The sequence below is a fragment of the Pseudorca crassidens genome, chromosome X, assembly GCF_039906515.1.
Source record: "Pseudorca crassidens isolate mPseCra1 chromosome X, mPseCra1.hap1, whole genome shotgun sequence".
In the NCBI taxonomy this organism is placed as follows: domain Eukaryota; kingdom Metazoa; phylum Chordata; class Mammalia; order Artiodactyla; family Delphinidae; genus Pseudorca; species Pseudorca crassidens.
Window position 1 is genome coordinate 75,304,373 of NC_090317.1, and position 13,186 is coordinate 75,317,558.

Genomic DNA, 13,186 nt, shown 5'->3' on the forward strand with positions numbered 1-13,186 from the left:
TTAGTCAAACCAACAAAAATTAAAGACAAAGAAAAAATATTAAAAGCAACAAGGGAAAAGCAACAAATAATATACAAGAGAATCCCCATAAAGTTATCAGCTGATTTTTTTAGCAGAAAATCTGCAGGGAAAAATGTAGTGACACGATATATTTAAAGTGATGAAAGGGAAAAGCCTACAACCCAGAATACTCTACCCAGCAAGACTCTCATACAGATTTGATGGAGATATCAAAAGCTTTACAGACAAGCAAAATCTAAGAGAATTCAGCACCAGCAAACCAGTTTTACAACAAACGCTAACAGAACTTCTCTAGGTGGGAAAGAGAGCAGCAACTGAAAACAACCTTGTACATATACAAACTGCTATATCAAAACCTCATGGGAAAAGCAAACCAAAGAACTCAATGGATACACATACAAAAAAGAAAAAGCAGCCCAGACAGAAAACCAAAGATAGTTATGAAATCACAAAAGAAGAGAACAAAAGAGGAAAGGAAGAAAAAAGACCTGCAAAGACAAATGCAAAACAATTAAGGAAATGTCAGTAGGAACATATATATTGATAATTACCTTAAATGTAAATGGATTAAATGCTCCAACCAAAAGACATGGACTGGCTGAATGGATACAAAAACAAGATACATATATATGCTGTCTACAAGAGATACACTTCATATCTAGGGACAGATACAGACTGAAAGTGTGGGGATGGAAAAATTTATTCCATGCAAATGGAAACCAAATGAAAGCTTGAGTAGCAATACTCACGTCAGACAAAATAGATGTCAAAATAAAGACTGTTACAAGAGACAAGAAAGGACACCACATAATGATCAAGGGATCAACCCAAGAAGAAGATGTAACAATTATAAATATATATGAACCCAACATGGAGCACCTCAGTATATAAGGCAAATGCTAAGAGTAATAAAACAGGAAATTGACAGTAACACAATAATATTGTGGTGGACATTAACACCCCAGTTACACCAATGGACAGATCATCCAGAAAGAAAATCAATAAGGAAACGCAAGCCTTAAAATGACACATTAGAAAAGAGAGAGTTAATTGATATGTATAGGACATTCCATTTGAAAGCAATAGAAAACACTTCTCAAGTGCACACAGAACATTCTCCATCATAGATCACATTTTGGTCCAAAAATCAAGCCTTGGTAAACTTAAGAAAATTGAAATCATATCAAGCATCTTTTCTGATCACAACACTATGACATTAAAAATCAATTACAAGAAAAAAAACTGTAAAAAACACAAGTGCATGGAGGCTAAATATGTTACTAAACGATCAGTGGATCACTGCAGAAATCAAAGCGGAAATGAAAAAATTCCTAGAGGAAGATGACAATGAAAACACAATAGTCCAAAACGTATGGGACACAACAAAAGCAGTGCTAAAAGGGAAGTTTATAATAATACACTCTTAACTCAGGAAACAATAAAAATCTCAATTAAACAACCTAACCTTGCACCTAAAGCAACTAGAGGAACAAGAAGAAACAAAACCCAAAGTTAGTTGAAGGAAAGAAATCACAAACATCAGAGCAAAAATAAATGAAATATAGATGGAAAAACAATAGCAAAAATCAATGAAGCTGAAAGCTGGTTCTCTGAGAAGATAAACAACATTGATAAAGTTTTAGCCAAACTCATCAAGAAAAAAAGTGAGAGGACTCAAATGAATAAAAATAGAAATGGAAAAGGAGAAGTTACAACTGACACCACAGAAATTTAAAGGATCATAAAAGAATACTACAAGCAACCGTATGCCAGAGAAATGGACAACCGAGAAGAAATGGACAAATTCTTAGAAAGGTACAACCTTCCATGACTGAACCATGAATAAACAAGATATGAACAGACCAATCACATGTACTGAAAGTGAAACTGTGATTAAAAATCTTCTGACATACAAAAGTCCAGGGCCAGATGGTTTCACAGGCGAATTCTATCAAACATTTAGAGAAGAGGTAACAACTACCCTTCTGAAACTCTTCCAAAAAAAATGCAGAGGAAGGATCACTCCCAAGCTCACTCAACGAGGCCACCATCACCCTGATAACAAAACCAAACAAATATATCACAAAAAAAGAAAATTACAGGCTAATATCAATGACGAACATATTGAGATAATCAAACATCTATTTGATTATCTCAGTAGATGAAGAAAAAGCTTTTGACAAAATTCAACATCCATTTATGATAAAAATTCTCCAGAAAGTGGACATAGAGGCAGCCTACCTCAACATAATAAGGGCCATACCTATATGACAAACTCACAGCAAACATCATTCTCAATGATGAAAAACTGAAAGCATTTCCTCTAAGATCAGGAAAAAAAGAAGGATGTCCACTTTCACCACTTTTATTCAACATAGTTTTGGAAGTCCTAGCCACAGCAATTAGAGAAAGGAAATCCAAATTGGAAAAGAAGTGAAACTGTCACTGTTTGCAGATGACATGACATTATACATAGAAAATCCTAAAGATGGCTACCTAAAGGAAACTACTAGAGCTTATCAATTAATTTGGTGAAGTTGCAGGATACAAAATTAATAAACAGAAATCTCTTGCATTCGCATACACTAGCAATGAAAGATTAGAAAATTAAGGGAACAGTCCCATTTATGATTGTATCAAAAAGAATAAAATAGAAAGGAAGCAAGATGGCAGGCCTTTAGGATTTGTTAGAAAGAAGACCCAACTGCAACTGCTGTATTGCTGCAAGGCTGAGGGATGAGAATGAGGCTGGCCACCATTCAGCACCAGACCATCTCAAGATTGTATACTTGCCCTTGCTCCCCTTGATTAACCATGGGCGGAAGCAGGAGATGGGCTCAGCAGCAGCCAACAGGCCATGATCTAGGAGGCAAAGTGAGGGATAGAGCTGCTGCTCTGTGGCTGGCAGGGTCTTGGTGTTCCAGCCAGGTGTCAGGCCTGAGCCTCTGAGGTGGGAGATCCGAGATCAGGACGCTGGACCACCAGAGATCCCCTGGCCCCATGTAATATCAATTGGTAAGAGCTCTCCCAGAGATCTGCATCTCAATGCTAAAACCCAGCTCCACTCAACGACCAGCAAGCTCCAGTGCTGGAAACTCCATGCCAAACAATTATCAAGACAGGAACACAACCCTGCCCATAAGCAAAAAGCTGCCTAAAACCATAATAAGTTCACAGACACCCCAAGACACATCACCAGACGTGGTCCTGCCCACCAGAAAGTCAAGATCCAGCCTCATCCACCAGAACACAGGCACCAGTCCCTTCCACGAGGAAGCCTACACAAGCAACTGAAACAACTTTACCCACTGGGGGCAGACACCAAAAACAAAGGGAAAGATGAACTAACACCTGTGAAAAGGAGACCCCAAACAGAGTAAGTTAAGCAAAATGAGAAGACAGAGAAATACACAGCAGAAGAAGGAGCAACCTAAAAATCCACCAGACCAAACAAATGAAGAAGAAATAGGCAGTCTACCTGAAAAAGAATTCAGAGTAATAATAGTAAAGATGATCCAAAATCGTGGGAACAGAATGGAGAAAATACAAGAAAACTTTAACAAGGAACTAGAAGAACTAAAGAACAAACAAACAATGATGAACAACACATAAATGAAGTTAAAAATTCACTAGAAGGAATCAATAGGAGAATAACTGAGACAGAAGAGCAGATAAGTGACCTGGAAGATAAAATAGTGGAAATAACTACCACAGAGCAGAATAAAGAAAAAAGAATGAAAAGAATTGAGGACAGTGTCAGAGACTTCTGGGACAACATTAAATACACCAACATTCGAATTATATGGGTCCTAGAAGAAAAAAATGGAAAAGAAAGGGAGTGAGAAAATATTTGAGGAGATTATAGCTGAAAACTTCCCTAATATGGGAAAGGAAATAGTCAACTCCAGGAAGTTCAGAGAGTCCCATATGGGATAAATCCAAGGAGAAACATGCCAAGAGACGTATTAATCAAACTATCAAAAATTAAATACAAAGAAAAATAGTAAAAGCAGCAAGGGAAATACAACAAATAACATACAAGGGAATCTCCATAAGGTTAACCGCTGATGTTTCAGCAGAAACTCTGCAAGCCAGAACGGAGAGTCAGGACATATTTACACTTTTGATAGGGAACAGCCTACAAACAAGATTACTCTACGCAGTAAGGATCTCATTCAGATTAGACGGAGAAATTAAAATCTTTACAGAGAAGCAAAAGTTAAGACAATTCAGCACCACCAAACCAACTTTACAACACAAGCTAAAGGAACTTCTCTAGGCAGGAAACACAAGAGAAGGAAAAGATCTGCAATACCAAACGCAAAACAGTAAAGAAAATGGTAATAGGAACATACATATCCATAACTACCTTAAATGTAAATGGATGAAATGCTCCAACCAAAAGACATAGACTGGCTAAATGGATACAAAAACAAGGCCCATATATATGCTGTCTATAAGAGACCTGCTTCAGACCTAGGGACACATACCGACTGAAAGTAAGGGGATGGAAAAAGATATTCTATGAAAATGGAAATCAAAAGAAAGCTGGAGTAGCAATTCTAATATCAAAAAAATAGACTTTAAAATAAAGACTATTACAACAGACAAAGAAGGACACTACATAACAATCAAGGGATCAGTCCAAGAAGAAGATATAACAATTGTAAATATTGATGCACCCAACATAGGAGCACCTCAATACATAATGCAAATGCTAACAGCCATAAAAAGGAAAATCGACAGTAATACAATAATAGTTGGGCACTTTAAACCTGACTTTCACCACTGGAAAGATCATCCAAACTGAAAATAAATATGGAAACACAAGCTTTAAATATTACATTAAAAAAGATGGAATTAATTAATATTTATAGGATATTCCATCCAAAAAAACAGACTACATTTTCTTCTCAAGTGCTCATGGAATGTTCTCCAGGATAGATCATTTCTTAGTTCACAAATCAAGCCTTGGTAAATTTAAGAAAATTGAAATCATTTCAAGTATCTTTTCCAACCACTATGCTATGAGCCTAGATATCAATTGAAGGGAAATAACTGTAAAAAATACAAACACATGGAGTCTAAACAATACACTACTAAATAACCAAGAGACCTCTGAAGAAATCAAAGAGGAAATCAAAAAATACCTAGAAAAAAAAATACCTAGAAACAAATGACAATGAAAACATGACGACGCAAAACCTATGAGATTCAGCAAAAGCAGTTCTAAAATGGAACCATATAGCAATAAAATCCTACATCAAGAAATAAGAAAAACCACAAATAAACAACCTAAATTTACACGAAAAGCAATTAGAGAAAGAAGAACAAAGAAAACCCAATGTTAGCAGAAGGAAAGAAATCATAAAATTCATATGAGAAAAAAATGAAAAATAAATGAAGGAAATGATAGCAAAGATCAATAAAACTAAAAGCTGGTTCTTTGAGAAGATAAACAAAATTAATAAACCAAAAGCCAGTCTCATCAAGAAACAAAGGAAGAAGACTCAAATCATTAGAATTAGAAATGAAAAAGAAGTAACTGACACTGGAGAATTACAGAGGATCATGAAAGATTACTACAAGCAAGTATATGCCAATAAAATGGACAACCTGGAAGAAATGGACAAATTCTTAGAAAAGAATAACCTTCCGAGCCTGAACCAGGACGAAACAGAAAATATAAACAGACCAATCACAAGCCCTGAAATTGAAACTGTGATTAAAAATCTTTGAACAAACAAAAGCCACGGACCAGAGGGCTTCACAGTTGAATTGTATCAAACATAAAGAGAAGAGCTAACACCTATACTTCTCCAACTCTTCCAAAATGTAGCAGACGGTGAAACACTCCCAAACTCATTTTAGGTGGCCACCATGACCCTGATACCAAACCCAGACAAGGATGTCACACGAAAACTACAGGCCAATATCACGGATGAACATAGATGCAAAAATCCTCACAAAATACTAGCAAACATTATCCAGCAACACATTAAAAGGATCATACACCATGATCAAGTGGGGTTTATCCCAGAAATGCAAGGATTCTTCAATATATGAAAATTAAACAATATGATGTACCATATTAGCCAATTGAAGGAGAAAAACCATATGGTCATCTCAATAGATGCAGAAAAAGCTTTTGACAGAATTCAACACCCATTTATGATTAAAAAAACCCTCCAGAAAGCAGGCATAGAGGGAACTTACCTAAGCATAATAAAGGCCATATATGAGAAACCCACAGGCAACATCATTCTCAGTGGTGAAAAATGAAACCATTTCCACTAAGATCGGGAGAAAGACAAGGTTGCCCACTCTCACCACAAATTTAACTTGATTTTGGAAGTTTTAGCCACAGCAATCAGAAAAGAAAAATAAATAAAAGGAATCCAGTTCAGAAAAGAAGGAGTAAAATTGTCACTGTTAGCACGTGACGTGATACTATACATAGAGAATGGTAAAGATGCTACCAGAAAACTACTAGAGCTCAGCAATGTATCTGGTAAAGTAGCAGGACACAAAATAAATGCACAGAAATCTCTTGCATTCCTATACACTAATGATGAAAAATCTGAAAGGGAAATTAAGGAAACACTCCCATTTACCACTGCAACAAAAAGAATAAAATACCTAGTAATAAACCTTCCTAAGGAGACAAATGAGGTGTATGCAGAAAACTATAAGACACTGATGAAAGAAATTAAAAATGTTACAAACAGATGGAGAGATATACAATGTTCTTGGATTGGAAGACTCAACACTGAGAAAATGTCTATATTACCCAAAGCAATCGACAGATTCAGTGCAATCCCTATCAAACTACCAATGGCGTTTTTCACAGATCTACAACAAAAAATTGCACAAGTTGTATGTAATGACAGCAGACCCCGAATTGCCAAAGAAATCTTGAAACAGAAAAATGGAGCTGGAGGAATCGGGCTCCTTGACTTCAGACTATACTACAAAGCTACAGTAATCAACACAGTATGGTACTGGCACAAAAACAAGAATACGGATCAATATAAAAGGATATAAAGCCCAGATATAAGCCCATGCACATATGGTCACTTTATCGTTGGTAAAGGAGGCAAGAATGTACAATGGAGAAAAGAAAGCCTCTTCATTAAGTGGTGCTTGGAAAACTAGACAACTATATATAAAAGAATGAAATCAGAATACTTCCTAAGACTGTATACAAAGATAAACTCAGAATGTATTAAAGATATAAATGTAAGGCCAGCCACTATAAAACTCTTAGAGGAAAGCGTAGGCAGAACACTCTATGACATAAATCACAGCAAGATCCTTTTTGACTCGCCTCCTAGAGAAATGGAAATAAAACCAAAAATAAACAACTTGGATCTAATGAAACTTAAAGGCTTTTGCACAGCAAAGGAAACCATACACAAGATGAAAAGGCAACCCTCAGAATGGGAGAAACTTTTTGCAAACAAAACAACTGACAAAGGATTAATCTCCAAAATATACAAGCAGCTCATGCAGGTCAATATCAAAAAACAATTGAATCCAAAATTGGGCAGAAGACCTAAATAGATATTTCTCCAAAGAAAATATACATATTAACAACAAACACATGAAAGGAAGCTCAACATCTCTAATCATTAGAGAAATGCAAATCAAAACCACAATGAGGTATCACCTCACACTGGTCAGAATGGCCATCATCAAACAATCTACAAACAGTAAATTCTGGAGAGGGTGAAGAGAAAAGGGAACCCTCTTGCACTGTTGGTGGGAATGTAATTTGATACAGCCACTATGGAGACCAGTATGGAGGTTCCTTAAAAAACTAAAAATAAAACTACCATACATCCTAGCAATCCCACTACTGGGCATATACCTTGAGAAAACCATAATTCAAAAAGAGTCACGTACCACAGTATACATTGCAGCAGTATTTACAAGAGCCAGGACATGGAAGCAAGCTAAATATCCATTACCAGGTTAGTGGATAAAGAAGATGTGGCACATGTATACAATTGAATATTACTCAGCCATAAAACGAAATGAAATTGAGTTATTTGTAGTGAGGTGGATGGGCCTAGAGTCTGTCATACAGAGTGAAGTAACTTAGAGTAAAACAAATACCGTATGCTAACACATATATATGGAATCTAAAATATGTATATATTGTTTTGAAGAACCCAGGGGCAGGACAGGAATTAAGACACAGGCATTGAGAATGGACTTGAGGACACAGGGAGGGGAAGAGTAAGCTGGGATGAAGCTTGAGCATGGCATTGATATATATACACTACCAAATGTAAAATAGATAGCTAGTGGGAAGCAGCTGCATAGAACAGGGTGATCAGCTCGGTGCTTTGTGACCACCTAGAGGGGTGGGATAGGGAGGGTGGGAGGGAAACTCATGAGGGAGGGGATATTGGGATATATGTATATGTATAGCTGATTCACTTTGTTATGAAGCAGAAGCTAACACAGCATTGTGAAGCAATTATACTCCAATAAATATGTTTATAAAAAATAGAATAAAATACCCAGGATAAATCTGCCTAAGGACGGAAAATACCTGTACTTGACTGTAAGATACTGATTAAAGAAATCAAAGGTGACACAAACAGATGGAGAGATATACCATGTGCTTGGATTGGAAGAATCAATATTATTAAAATAAACATACTACCCAAAGCTGTCTACAGATTCAATGCAATCCCTATCAAATCGCCAATGGTGATTTTCACAGGATTAGAGCAAAAACATTTACAATTTCTATGGAAACACAAAAGACCCCGAATAGCTGAAGCAATCTTGTGAATGAAAGATTGAGCTGGAGGAATCAGCCTTCCTGGCTTCAGAATATACTACAAAGCTATAGTAATCAAAACAGTATGGTCCTGGCCCCAAAATAGAAATATAGATCAATAGAATAGGAGAGAAAGTCCAGGGATAAACCCACGCACCTATGCTCAACTAATCTATGACAAAGAAGGCAAGAATATACAGTAGGTAAAAGTGTCTCTTCAGTAACTGGTGCTGGGGAAATTGGACAGCTAAATGTTAAAAATGAAATTAGACCACTCCCTAGCACATACAGGAAAGTAAACTCGAAGTGGATTAAAAACCTAAATGTGAGGCTGGATACTATAAAACTGATAGAGGAAAATACAGGCAGAACACTTTCTGACATAAATCACTGCAAGATCTTTTTTGACCCACCTCATAGAGTAATGGAAACAAAAACAAAAAGAAAAAAATAGGACCTAATTGAACTCAAAAGCTTTTGCACTGCAAAGAAAACCATAGAGAAAGCAAAAAGTGAACCCTCAGAATTGGAGGAAATATTTGCAAATGAAGCATCTGGCAAGGGATTTATCTCCAAAATATACAAACAGCTCATGCAACTCAATAACAAAAGAACCAACAACCCAATCAAAAAATGGCTGGAAGACCTAAATAAACATTTTTCCAAAGAAGACATATAGATGGCCAACAAACACATGAAAAGATGCTCAACATCACTGATTATTAGAGAAGTGCAAATCAAAACTACAATGAGGTATCACCACCTACCGGTTGGAATGGCCATCATCAAAAAATCTGCAAACAATAAATGCTGGAGTGGGTGTGGAGAAAAGGGAACCCTCATACACTGTTCGTGGCAATGTAAATTGATACAGCCACTATGGAAAACAATATGGAGGTTTCTTAAAAAACTAAAAATAAAGTTACCGTATGACCCAACAATCCCACTACTGGGCATATACCCCGAGAAAACCATAATTCAAAAAACACATGTACCCCAGTGTTCAAAGCAGCACTATATACAATAGCCAGGACATGGAAGTAACTTAAATGTCCATCAAAAGAGGAATGAATAAAGAAGATATGGTACATATATACAATGCAATATTAGTCAGCCATAAAGAGGAACGAAATTAGGTCATTTGTAGAGATGTGCATGGACCTAGAGAGTGTCATACTGAGTGAAGTATGTCAGAAAGGGAAAAGCAAATATCATATAATAATGCATATATGTGGAATCCAGAAAAATGGTATAGATGATCTTATTTGGAAAGGAGAAATAGAGAGATAGATGTAGAGAACAAATGTTTGGATACCAAGGGGGAAGAGGGTGTGGAGGGAGGAATTGGGGGACTGGGATTGACACATATACATTATTGATACTATGTATAAAACTGACAACTGATAGGAATGTACTGTAAAACCAGGGAGCTCTACCTAATGCACTGTGATAACCTAAATGGGAGGGAAGTCCAAAAAGCAAGGGATATCTGTATGTGTGTGGCTGATTAATTTTGTTGTGCAGTGGAGGCTAACACATTGTAAAGCAATCATACTCCAATAAAATTTTTTTAAAAATAAAAGAATTAACTCCTTTCCCTCCACCAGTTTGGAAGGTATACATTTTATTCCTTTTGTTTTATTGATCATTCTTAAATTTTATAATGCATTTTTGGTTTCAAAATTATTTAATATATTAATTGGGTACAATAAACATACAATAAACTGCACATATTCAAAGTACAAGAAAATGCTTAACATCATTAATTATCAGAGAAATGTAAATCAAAACTACAATGAGGTATCACTTGACACATGTCAGAATGGCCATCATCAAAAAAATCTACAAACAATAAATGCTGGAGAGGGTGTGGTGAAAAGGGAACCCTCCTACATTGTTGGTGGGAGTGAAATTGGTACAGCCACTGTGGGGAACAGTATGGAGACAACTGAAAATAGAGCTAACATATGACCCAGGAATCCCACTCCTGGTTATATACACAGAGAAAACCATAGTTCAAAAGATAAATGCACCCCTATATTCATTGCAGCACTATTTACACTAGCCAGGACAGGGAAACAACCTAAATGTCCATTGACAGATGAATGTATAAAAAACAGTAGATACATATATACAATGGAATAGTATTCAGCCATAAAAAAGAATGAAATAATGCCATTTGCAGCAACATGGATGGACCTAGAGATTTTCATACTAAGTAAGTCATACAGAGAAGGACAAATATCATATGATATCACTCATGTGGAATCTAAAACATCATAAATGAACTTATTTATAACACAGTAATAGATTTATAGATGTAGAAAATAATCTTGTGGTTACCAGGGGTGAATAAGGGGAGGGAAAATTGGAGATTGGGATCGACATATACACACTACTATATATAAAATAGATAACTAATAAGGACCTATTGTATAGCACAGGGCACTCTACTCAATACTCTGTAATGACGTATATGGGAAAAGAATCTAAAAAATAGTGGATATATGTATATGTATAACGGACTCCCTTTGCTGTAAAGCAGAAGGTAACACAACATTGTATATCAACTATACTCCAATAAATATTAAAATAAAAGATAGAATGTAAAATGCCACCGACTAACCTCATCTCAATGGAAGGGACTATCTATCAAAAGGCATTAATCAGAAAAAGGAAAAGAAAGATTATTACAGACAATGTTTTCTCTTCTTTAGACAGCACAGCTTATTCCAGTTCACTCCTTTTTTTTTCAGGCTCCCCTCTCAGATATATATATATTTTTTGAGTGAGGCAGAATATGGAGTAGAGTGTTCACATTCTGGTGACATACTGCTTGTCTTTAAATCCTGACCCCATTACTTATTAGTGGTGCCTCTTTGGGCATTTTTCTTAACCTCTCTGGGCCTTTGCCCATTTTCAAAATGAGGAAGGTAATAAATAGGAAATAGGACTGTGGTGAAGATTAAATGTGATAATGCAAGTAAAATCTTTTGATCAGTCTGGCATATAGTAACTGTCAAATTTCACTAAGATAATAATACAAACCTTTATTGACCCCTTTTAACTATGAATGCTTTTTTGAATGTTACCCACATTCCCTCAGATATTATCATCTAGAGGCGGTGTGTATGGATTGATGGACAACTCTATGCATGGGGAAATGAAGCCTCTTAGTTGCTTCATCTTCTCTTGGAGTTACCATTTCTTTTGCCTTCCTTAAGGAAGTTCTCCCTTCCTTGACATTTTATGTAATCTGGTTTTGCGATGTTTCCACCATATCTGTCTTCTTGGAATTAATGTAGAGATCCACATACTCTAGAATGGAGTTCTGGTTTTAATTCCTATCTTTTGGTAGACTGGATGTCCACCATTTTTCCCCTCTCATCTCTCAGTAAACTTATTGCCACCTAAGGAATGACAAGCAAGTGGAAGGTGTTGAAAATCAGTGTTTGCTGACTGTGTGTTAGAATAAATTAGAGAGTCCTGTAAAAATACAGATTCACTGGTCCCATCCCTAGAGATTCTGATTCAGTCTCTCTGAGGCAGAGTCTGAGAATCTTTATTTTTTAACGTTCTCCAGACAATTTTGATGCCATGATATATAGTCATTCTTTTAGAAACTTGTTTAAAATGATGATTAGATTATTGGTCAGAGAATCCTGGGAGATTCCAGTCGCTACTTCAGCCAGTTTCAACCACTTTGGCAGTCACATACACATACCTATATGCCCAAATTCCCATATATACATATATCCGTACATACTCATATATGTGAGTATTCATGGTTATGATTCCAAAGGGTGCCAAGATATTCAGAACAGGCTAGGTTTATTTGCCTGGGATTTCCCATGCCTCAGCATTTGCTATCTTGAATCAGAGGAACTGAAACAAAAATTAAAATTCACATGAATAAATATTAAAGGAATTTATATAAGCTTTCAAATGCTTTTTGTACATTTGTAACATTTAAACTTCTGATGATACTGAAGCTAAAAAGTATACTAAGACTTTTGGGACATACTATATATGCACTTTTTTTCTGAAGAATTTGAGAGTTTTCTAAAAACAAGGAAATGATCTTGCATAACCACAGTATAATTCTTAAAACAATGAGATTAACATTGATATGATACTATTATCTAATGTACAGATCTTATTATTAATTCAGCTAACTGAAAGGGAATCTTGGTTCATCTGTTGCCTTTGATTGTCACATTACTTTTTTGTAGTAAACATTTTTTAAATTTTTTTAACTTTTTAAATTAAACTTTTTATTTCAGTATAACAAACGTACAGAAAAGTGTACAAATCTTATGTGTAACATGCAATGAATTTTTAAAATTGATCACACCTCTATAACCACCACCC

At 35.8% G+C, this 13,186-nt stretch overlaps 1 protein-coding gene across 6 annotated transcripts in view; it reads left to right on the plus strand.

Annotated features, from left to right (window-relative positions):
* OPHN1 (oligophrenin 1) overlaps nt 1–13,186 on the plus strand; it is a 602,961-nt gene that overhangs the window by 428,438 nt on the left and 161,337 nt on the right. The window lies entirely within an intron of this gene.